This window comes from Poecilia formosa, unplaced genomic scaffold (assembly GCF_000485575.1).
Source record: "Poecilia formosa unplaced genomic scaffold, Poecilia_formosa-5.1.2 Scaffold532, whole genome shotgun sequence".
Lineage (NCBI taxonomy): Eukaryota > Metazoa > Chordata > Actinopteri > Cyprinodontiformes > Poeciliidae > Poecilia > Poecilia formosa.
This window is the reverse complement of record NW_006800471.1, coordinates 65,999-76,759: the sequence shown is the minus strand read 5'-3', so window position 1 is coordinate 76,759 and position 10,761 is coordinate 65,999. Positions and strand designations below refer to the sequence as shown.

The 10,761-nt window shown below is 39.3% G+C and overlaps 1 long non-coding RNA gene across 1 annotated transcript; it reads right to left on the bottom strand.

Moving 5' to 3' along the window:
* Positions 1 to 2,030: 2,030 nt before the first annotated feature.
* On the bottom strand, positions 2,031 to 3,000 carry LOC107834153 (uncharacterized). The gene is made up of 3 exons (XR_001659941.1): positions 2,734 to 3,000; positions 2,280 to 2,650; positions 2,031 to 2,206 (listed from the first exon to the last, which is right to left on the bottom strand). It is a non-coding gene; the product is annotated as an uncharacterized LOC107834153 (long non-coding RNA).
* Positions 3,001 to 10,761: the final 7,761 nt, after the last annotated feature.

Below are 10,761 nucleotides of genomic sequence, written 5' to 3'. Positions count from 1 at the left end.
GGCATTGCATGTCAGGCACCTATTGTTCTATACCCAATAGAATGTCTCTTTATTGGGGCCTCCCATTAGCATTACATAGGGAAGATCGAAGTAAAGCAGTCACTGCCTCCCATGTAATGCATGGCAGGCACCTATTGTTCTACACATAATAGATCGTTTCTTTATCAGTGAGAATGCATTACTGCACTCTCACTTAAGATCCTCCTCGCATTTTTCGGTCATTAACTATTTCTGCTATTTTCAACTAATTGTGCTAATTCATATCTCAAAATGTTCAGCTTCTTCAGGAGATTGCTGTTATGACTTTTGCTAAAATTCACTATTGTACTTTTTAAAATAATTGCCCTTTTGTGCAAATTTTTGCCCAATTGAAATACACGGTGGAATTCTGTAACTGTCATCAGTTGCCAGAGTGTACACTCTAGTAACTTCCGTTTTTGAACTTTTAATGCTTTCTGACAAACAAAATGATGCTGTTCATACATATTTCACTGTAGAGAAATAATTTATGCATTAAAATGTAGCCATGTATGTCTCTTTAAGGAACTATTATTATCATTGCTACAGCTCTTTCTGCTTACTGTCAAACTCCTCTGGAGTACAGCCATGTCGCACCTTCTCCTATTCTTTCAATGTATTTTTCTCTTGTGCTCTGTTTCTATCTGTGTGTTTGCATTCTGCATGTCTACCTTTCTGTATGCCTTCCGCTTCTACTGGTTTTAGTGTCTGCAAAGGTCTTCTGCAAACTTAATCAATTTTAGCAATTCATATATCAAAATGTTCTGCTTCTTTTGCTCCTTTATGCTTTTTGTTTTGCTGTTTCACTTCTTCAAATATTTCTGGCTTTGTACTAATTTCTGCTTCTGCTAATTTCTGCTTTTTGCTATGTTTCACTGTTCAACTGTTTCAACTATTTCTGGTTTTGTACTAATTTCCTCTTGTGCTAATTATGCTCTTTCTTAAGCTCTGTTTCACTTTTTGACTTTTTCAAATCATTCAAGTTGCACACATACTTCTGCTGAATTCTGCTATACCTGTCCTAAATTTCATTACTTAGCAAAGGTTTTCTACAATGTATGACTGTAGCTTTTTTCTCCTTCTTATTCTTTGTTCTCATGTTTCTTGCATTTCTCCATCATTCATTCTGCAAATATGCTTCTTTTGCTCCTTTATGCTATTTGTTTTGCTGTTGCACTTTTTCAAATATTTCTGGTTTTGTACTAATTTCGCTTCTTTTGCTAAATGTGCTATAAGATCTGTTTCACTTTTCAACTTTTTCAAATAATTCAGGTTGCACACAAACTCTGATATATCTTTGCTAAATTTCATTACTTAGCAAAAGATTTCGACAATATATGACTGTAGCTTTCTTATGCTTTTTTCCTACTTCTTATTCTTTGTTCTCAAATTTTTCTTGCATTTCTGCTGCAGTCATTCTGCAAATATGCATTCTCACGGCTGTTCCACTAGGAACAGCAATTTTTCTAGTCAGTGAGAATGCATTACTGCATATTAAAATCCTGCTCACATTTTTCGGTCAATTCAAATATAAAAATGTTCGGTAACACTTTATTTGAAGGGGGTTGAATAAGACTGTCATGACACTTTCATAAACATGACATAACACCTGTCATGAACATGAATAAGCCTTCATGAATATTTATGACTGTTGTCATAAAACGTCATTCGGTAAATTATGACACTTTTTAATACAAAGTTGACATTATTCAAAATGTCTTTGTTATGACAACTTGACATTAACCAGGAAATCATTACTGTTTAAACTTTACCTTTAATAACATAAAAGCTGTGTCCGAATTCAGGGTCTGCATCCTTCGAAGGACGGATTTGTAGGCTGATTACGTCATAGCGTGGCGACAAGGCCTGTCCGAATTCAAAGACTCCTTCAAATGCATCCTTCAAATGCGTCCTTCTTTTCCCCAGATTTGAAGGATGGGTCCGGTGTATCCTTCACGNATTCATGAAGGCTTATTCATGTTCATGACAGGTGTTATGTCATCTTTATGACAGTGTCATGACAGTCTTATTCACCATCTTCAAATAAAGTGTTACCCATTTTCTTTACCCACATACAGAACACCACCAGGAGAATAGATAATCAGATAAATAGTTTATTTTAACAATAATGAAAAGTGAGATTATGCGAGTCTGGTCCTTGGGGTTGGCAACCCAGGTTGTCTGTATGCTGAAGAAAAAGAGATGATGAGTTTGAGGTCGTCAGAAAATTGGAACTTCGAGATGAATTAGTCTGATCTTACTTGATGTGAAGATAGATTTCCGCCAGGAGGGTAATGCAATGGTTTCCAGAGTATGGAAACCACTGTGTGGGTATCCTTGAAGTGGTCCGGGTTCCAGTGTGAGGTCTTGACGGAGTGGGTTCTCTGCTGGTGATGGGGAGGTTGTGGTGGAGGGAGGACAGGTAAGTTCAGGCAAGTTCAGATGTGGAGGAATGAGGAGCGAACTGACTGCCAGCTGGGAATCTAGAAACGGTTTATTGGAGATCTGCAGGAGTGAAGAAGGTTCTTGGGCAACCAGTGGGTAACAATCCACGATGTCATGCGGGGGGGAGATCCAGAAAGCCAGGTCTCAGGCTTCACAGGGGAATTTCCAAGGTGTCACAATGAAACACCTGAGAGAGAGGTGACAAGGATAAATTACTAGAAGCAATTTCAGAGATAACACAGAGGGCTAGCTCAGAGGGGCGCAGAGTACCATGACTGGCAAACACTCAGGCATTGAAGTGCTGGCAGCCTGTTCCTCATATATTCCAGGATGATTGAGTGATGAATCACAGGTGCACCGACAGAGTCAGCGGGTACACCCTCCAAGGTGTACAGCCTCTAGTCCCCATCTAGTGGATGAAGGGGGAAGCAGCAGGCAAACAGAGAAAAACCCACAAAGAAACCGAAAACCCCAGTTCCCATCCATTCATTTTCTGTCCCTAGTTGGGACAGGAGGGTTGCTGGTGCCTATCTCCAGCTAACGTTCCGGGAGAGAGGTGGGGTCACCCTGGACAGGTCGCCAGTCTGTCGCAGGGCAACACAGAGACACACAATCATGCACACAAACACTCACACCTAGGAGAGACCAATTAACCAGACAGACATTAACCCACCATGCACAGGGAGAACATGCAAACTCCATGCAGGCTGGGAATCAAACCCAGAACCTTCTTGCTGCAAGGCAACAGTGCTACCAACTGTGCCACTGTGCACCCCATCCCAGATCCCAACAGGCTTAATTAGTAAAATGGCAGCAAATTTGCTTATTTCATAACTTCATAACCAGCGACCTTCTCTCCGATGGTCTGTTTAACAGCTACAGTAACAGATCAGCTCAGCCCTCCAGGACTGTCAGCAGCAGAAACAGCAACATTATACCTGTTGGAGAAAATATATTAAAGCAAATGTAAAATATATTACATTTGCTTTACATTGTCCCCACATGAACTGAACTAATTTGATATAGTAGGATCAAATTAAATTCTTGATTAATATTGTTGCTATGTTGTTATGTTGTTGTACTGTGTTTTAAGATCTTGTTCAATGTGGCCTTTTTTAATTTTGAGCCCCTCCCCCTCCAAAGGTCTCTGCACGGCCCTGTTTTGTTTGAACTTCTCAGTTTCCCCCTGAAAACTTGCTAAAGTCAGTGGTTGGGGCGCAAGGATGGCCCACCAGCTGCACACCGTGTTTGTTGTATTAAAAAATGTAAGTTGATAGGAAATGTATCAACTTACATTTTCTTATGTTACTGGAAGACCTTAGCAATGCTAAAACACACAGTCTTAAGAAAAACAAAAAAATACAGTTAAAATAAATATAATTTCTTTTCACATCTATTAAATCCCAATTAGGTAATTAGCCAGTGGATCTAAAAACACATTTAGAACTGAACTAAATAAATTAACTAGGCAGCTGCATAAGGCCCCTGGATCTTCAGGGGCCCCATAAATGCTAACATTTTAACACAGACCACCGATATTAAATTTTAACATTCGTTTAGTCAGAATAGCAATGTTGTTAAATTAGATTTAATGGTTTCAGCAGGGATACATTAAAAGATTTTAAATTGTTTAATATTTCAATTTAAGATTTTAAGGAGCTGGCAAGTTCAACTTCAACTTTGACGACTATTTTCTTTTCTGGACAAGACCTCCCCCTTTCCACCATTGTTACAAATCTTGGAGTAAGAATGGATTCTCATCTTACATTTGAAAATCACATTAAGCATCTATTTAAAATCTGTTTCTTTCATCTTCGTAATATCTCCAAAATTCGTCCATCTCTCTGTTTCTCTGATGCCGAGACTATTGTCTCGGCATCAGAGACAAGATGCCGTAGTCGAGCCTCCAGGCCTCCAGGCTCGACTACTGCAACTCTGTTTGTTGGAATCCATAAAAAACATCTTCAGAAGCTTCAATACATTCAAAACAGCGCAGCCAGGATTCTATTGAGAGCCTGTAAATCTGACGATATTACATCTATTCTGCATGACCTTCATTGGCTTCCTGTCAGCTACAGAATTCAGTACAAAATCGCTCTCATTACCCATCAGTGTTTAAACGGAACCACACCGGATTATCTGAAGGACCTTGTCAATCCACATTCATCCACCAGATCTCTATGATCACAAGACTGCAACTTCCTCCACTTTCCTCGATCCAGATTAAGGACCATCGGTGATTGGGCATTTGCTGTGGCTGCCCCCCATCTCTGGAACTCTCTCCATGATTATTTGAGAGCTCCGCAACCACTGGTTGACTTTAAAAAATGCTTAAAGACTTTTCTTTTTAAGCAAGCCTATTCTGCCTCCACATGATTTTTATGATGATGATTTTATCTATGATTTTAGTTGCACTATAGCACTTTGAGATTTTTGCTAATGAAAAGTGTGGTACAAATTAAATTTATTATTATTATTATTATTATTATTATTATTATTATTATTATTATAAGTTTACTTTGTAAGAAGTGCAAAGAACAATCTTGAGTTAGTAAGCAACAGTTTGATGCTGCTATGGTAACAGAGGTAACAGAGTTGTGAAGAAACAGAGTTTGAGCTCTGTTTGTTCACAAATATATTTGTGAACAAACACCTGTTATCTCAGCAATTTACAGTTACATCTTTTAATGTTGGACAATTAAGCTAGAGCCCCTCTCCCATATTCCATTAAATCATTGTTGAAATGCTGTTAGTGGTGCTGATGATCTTGGCAGATAGAGGGGACCCTAAATCAAATTGTTTTCAAGGCCTCATGCAATCTAGGACTGGCCCTGCATGAAAAGCTAAACCCGCTGCACTGCACATCCCACTGCTGGATACAGAGAAATATACGAGGAGATTCAACTTATGGGACGGTAGAGAACAAGCTTTTCCATTTCTTGACCGTTAATTTTGTAAGCTTAACAGAGAATGTTTAGTTGCCAGAGATTTAAGGAGCAAGTTTTCCTGATTGCATCACAGCAACTACCGGATAGACAAAGCATTTGATATGGCACAGTTTGAAGCATTGTGGCGCTGCAAAAAATAAATAATAAAAACAGCATGCTCTATGACTATGAGGCAAGCACTACAGCCCATCCATGCGCTGATCAATCGCCGCACCAATGCACCACTGAGGAACACATAAACTTTATCAATGCAGACACAGGGCCACGCGCAGGGCTAGATGGTGTAAGATGTAAACACACAGCTGCCCAGGAAACTGAAATGTGTCACCATCTCCACCCTCTCCCCATTTATAACTCTGGGCTGAATGTTTGGTTTACATCCTCTAAAGTCGACAATCAGTTCCTTCGACTTGAAGGTGTTCAAACGGAGGTTGCCATTGGTGCACCAGACAGACAGTCATTCCACCTCAATTCTGTATGCGATTTCATCTCCTCCAGAGATCGGCCCCACCACTGTGGTATCATCAGCAAACTTTATGATGGTATTGTTTGGGTGGGAAGGGCTATAGTCATGGGAGTAGAAGCTGTAAACTAGGGGTCTCTTAGCACAAAGCCTTGTGGAAGGCCGGTGCTTGTGCTCAGGGCTGAGGACAGGTTGGTTCCTACTCTCACCCTCTGGGAGCGGTGTGTCAGGAAGTTCATGATCAAGCAGCAGATGTTGTGGGGGAGACCCAGATCCCCAAGGTTCCTCACCAGTCTGCTCTGAATGATGGTGTTAAAAGATGAGCTGAAGTCCAGGAAGAGCAGCTTCACATAGCTCCTTTGCTGTTCCACGTTTGTCAATGTGGTGTGATGGTGGAGGACTTTAAGCATGGTGATGGAGCTTTGGGTGAGGGACTGATTAAAAATGCTGCTAAAAATCCCAGCAGCTGATCTGCACAGACCTCCAAGAACATAAATAGCTTGGTTTTTGTTACTATACATATTGATCAGATAACAAGTGTAGTAGAAGTATGAAACACTGCCACCCGCAGTTAAGCTAGCAGGCAGTTAAAGCCAGTGTTTTTGACCATTTTTGCAGGATATTTGCAATAAACTAAGAATCATGCATTAGAGTTGTGGGTTTTGAATCTCCACAATCATGGAATTGCAAAAAACATATAAAAGGTTGTAAATAACCCCAACTTACTTGATATACTTCTTTTTAGAGCATATTGCCTTTTTGTTAGTTAACGTCCGGTTTTTGTATTTTATGCTTTTATTTTGATAAAGAGAACTTCCGCTGCTTTTGTTGTGCAGCGGCAGCATGGCAACAGAAGGAACAGAAAAAAAGTTCCAACAAAGTTGTTAAATGTATTTTATTATTAGTGGCTCCCTTGATAGAGGCACAAGCTGTTATGGTGAAACTCAGGGTTTACTCCCTATAAACCTATTCATCAGTAAAGCCAACCAGCTCCAGTTGGTTCTAGAGATTCATATCAACCACTCTGGCAACAATGTGCATCAGTTCCTGTAAACAATCCACTACAACAATTACACCCTCAAGCTGCTGCTCCATCGTTTCTCAGCTGGCTAAAGCTGAGAAACAAGACAGCATAGCTGTAAACAGAATCCCAGNGGGAGTTAAACACCGATATTATTCAGACAGGTCTGGTTGAAAATGTTTGGTTTACAAAGTATTTCAAAGCAGAGCACATCGGTTTGATTGATTAATTAAAGTTAAGCCTTCAAATATAATATGTTTATTTAACTGTAATGTCCTATCTGCGATGTGGAGAGTATTATATTTGTAAATGAATAATTTGTATTCCTTGTAGAAAAGTGCAGTACACTTTTGAACATTTTATAATCAAACTAAGAGATTTCCTTTTTACTATGGAACATCCTTTACTATAAAAGTTGAAGAATAATATAGAAATCAGTAATACATGACTGAAAAACAAACTTCGGCTCCGTTTTTTTTTTCTTCTCCGCTCTCTGCTTCACGCTGTCACGGTTGCTTGGCAACATGAGTTACGCTGAGGTGGGGGCGGGGACAGTTGGTGAAGGCTAGACCTGTCCGAATCCACAGATATTTTTCTTCCGGTTTTAGTTTATTCCCGGCCTTTGAAGGACCCGTCCTACGTAGACCAGTCCTTCGAAGGATGCAGACCCTGAATTCAGACACAGCTAAAGTTACCTAATTTTTAAAGTGCAATCAGTAATACTTTTATAACAAATTTATATCAGTAATGATTTCCTGGTTAATGTCAAGTTGTCATAACAAAGACATTTTGAATAATGTCAACTTTGTATTAAAAGTGTCATTCTGCTAATTTATGCTTGTTGCTATGTTTCACTGTTCAGCTTTTTAAAATATTTCTGGTTTTGTACCAATTTCCACTTCCTGTGCTAATTATGTTATTTCTTAAGCTCTGTTTCACTTTTTGACTTTTTGAAATCATTCAGTTGCACAAAAACTTCTGCTTCTTCTGCTGAATTCTATTATACCTTTGCTAAATTTCATTACTGAGCAAAGGTTTTCTACAATGTATGACTGTAGCAATCTTCACTTTTTTCTACTTCTTATTCTTTGTGTTTTTTTGCATTTCTCCATCATTCATTCTGTAAATATGCTTCTTTTGCTCCTTTTGCTATTTGTTTTGCAATGTTTCACTTTTTCAAATATTTCTGTTTTTTTTACTAATTTCTGCTTTTGCTCATTTCTGCTTTTTGCTATGTTTCACTGTTCAATGGTTTCAAATATGTCTGGTTTTGTACTAATTTCCACTTCCTGTGCTAATTATGCTATTTATTAAGCTCTGTTTCACTTTTTGACTTTTTCAAATAATTCAGGTTGCACACAAACTTCTGCTTCTTCTTCTGAATTCTGAGCATTCATTCATTACTAAGCAAAAGATTTCTACAATGTATGACAGTAGCTTTCTTCTGCTTTTTACTACTTCTTATTGTTTGTTCTCATGTTTCTTGGATTTCTGCATCAATCATTCTGCAAATGTGCATTCTCACGGCTGTTTCGCTAGGAACAGCTATTTTTCTAGTTGGGGCCTGCCCATAGCAATGCATAGGGCGAGCGACTGAATTGAGAAGCAGGTCAGTCACGGTGCTAGTAGAACACTAGTGTGCTAGTGAAACACCCCACTAGCACACTGCCTTGTGCAGCAAGCCAGAGCATTAGCATTAGCCTTTTCCCTAAAGTTAGCTTTTAACTAATTTTCTTACTTATTCACAATGTTTAGTATACTGAATGGAGTAAGTCAATGACAGACAACATGATAGTGATGCCCCACATGCTACTGATAGCCTTCACGCTAACATTAGCATTTTGTCTAATTTTAGCTTATGCATTCATTTTAACATAATGAATGATAAAAGTACGGTTTAGTCAACATGCTTCTGCCTCTCCACAGGTTATTGACTACAACTTAGCTAAGCTTAGCATTGATGCTAATTTTTAGCATCAGAATGCTGGGTTCAAACCGATCGGCATACTTTGGCAGGCCCCGGTTAAATTTCTTCAGGAATTTTCTATTATATTTATTATATTCTGAATTTCTCAGTAAACTTCATTTTAAAGGGCCACACTAATCCCATCTGTAACAGTGGTTGAGTTAAACTAGGGTTCCAATCGACGGGCACACTTTGGCAGGCACCATTTAAATTTCTTCAGAAATTTTCAAGTTTATATTATTACATCAAGATGAATCTGAAAATCACTTCATTGGTAACAGGGTGCCAGCCTATTCAAAGATTTCATAAACTTAAAATCAATTCTAGAGTGCAAAGGCAGCCAGTGGAAAGAACAGTGTGAGAGTGCTGTGGTCTCAAATGTGTGTTTTAAATATCCAAAATAAAATACACCAAAAACAATAAATAAAACTGAGAAAAAGAAACACTTATAAACAAAGCTATAAATAAAATGGGTTATCATTCCTCTGTAAACTAAATTGTCCACCAAAAATATTAATCATCAGAATGGAAATGATCAAGCTAATTTTAATTTGTCATGCGATTGCAACAAGTTTACTGGCATCACATTTTACTGGTATGCAAACATGTGTGTAATGTGTGGAAAACTCTGATGCCATGCTCTCTAAAAACCAGTCTTGTAGTACTCGAGATCGGTCTTGGTCTCGAGACCATTTTTTGATGGTCTCGGTCTTGTCTCGGACTCAAGCATTTGGTCTCGGTCTTGTCTCGGTCTCGGGCGCTGAGGACTCGGCATTTTATTTCAAGACCAGTCGAGACTGCAACTGTGAAAATATCACTAAACGTACAGCATAATGTCCACTTTATTTGTTAACATCTTTGTTTTCAGTGGATGCAAAACGCACCTATTAAAATCCAACCAATAATGTGTTTCTGTTACTTCCCTCCCCACCTTTCACTCGCACGCGGCGCTCCAAGACATGCGCAGTTGTTTTCTCTGAGCGGCAGACGATGTCTGTCTAATCGTCAGTAATAGAATTGTGCTGCATAAATCATACGAAATCCGATGACCACAGATAACTCAGCAGCGCTTCGCTTTCACAGACGGTGGGGACAACGTCTAACTTTATTCGTCACTTAGAAAAGTAGCTCAAAGAAAGGTAAGCTCCGATGACGTGATGTTAGCAAAGCTAGCTGTACAGAGACACCTTATTTGTGATGAAAAAAGTTGTCACTCACTGCGCTGAAATATTGTGCGGAGGTGTTGACTGACTTGTCGCATATATGGGACAACGCTGTGTCCAAAAGTCTGCAATATAGTGATGTGACATTCAGGAACAGTACGATTAATCTGCTCGTCTCTTTACTTATTAGATAGGACTGGAGTGTCGCTGAGAGCCGTTGTTCTATCAGATAGCCATACGCTGTCAGGATAGCATACATGNAACAATGTGCATCAGTTCCTGTAAACAATCCACTACAACAATTACACCCTCAAGCTGCTGCTCCATCGTTTCTCAGCTGGCTAAAGCTGAGAAACAAGACAGCATAGCTGTAAACAGAATCCCAGCGCCTGTGGCCATGGTGTTCAGCATGGATCCCATCACCTACATTGAGAATGACAAGGCAAGTGAAAGACCTGAGAGCTCCACAAACATCATAGAAAGTGATTCTACAGCAGCCACAGCTCTGAGTGTCACAAAGATGGGTCAGTCAGGTTGCACCTGCATGATTGTTCCTGTGTGGGTTTCTACTGCCCAGAGTCCATCTAAAGAGAAGTTAGTTTACGCTTTACTGGACACAAAGTGACAACACATTTATCAGTGAAGAAGTAATTAACCAGTTACAAGCAGATTCCCATCCAGTTAACTTAAAACTTACCACAATGCTGGAAGTTCAAACAATTGTCAAAAGTCAGAGA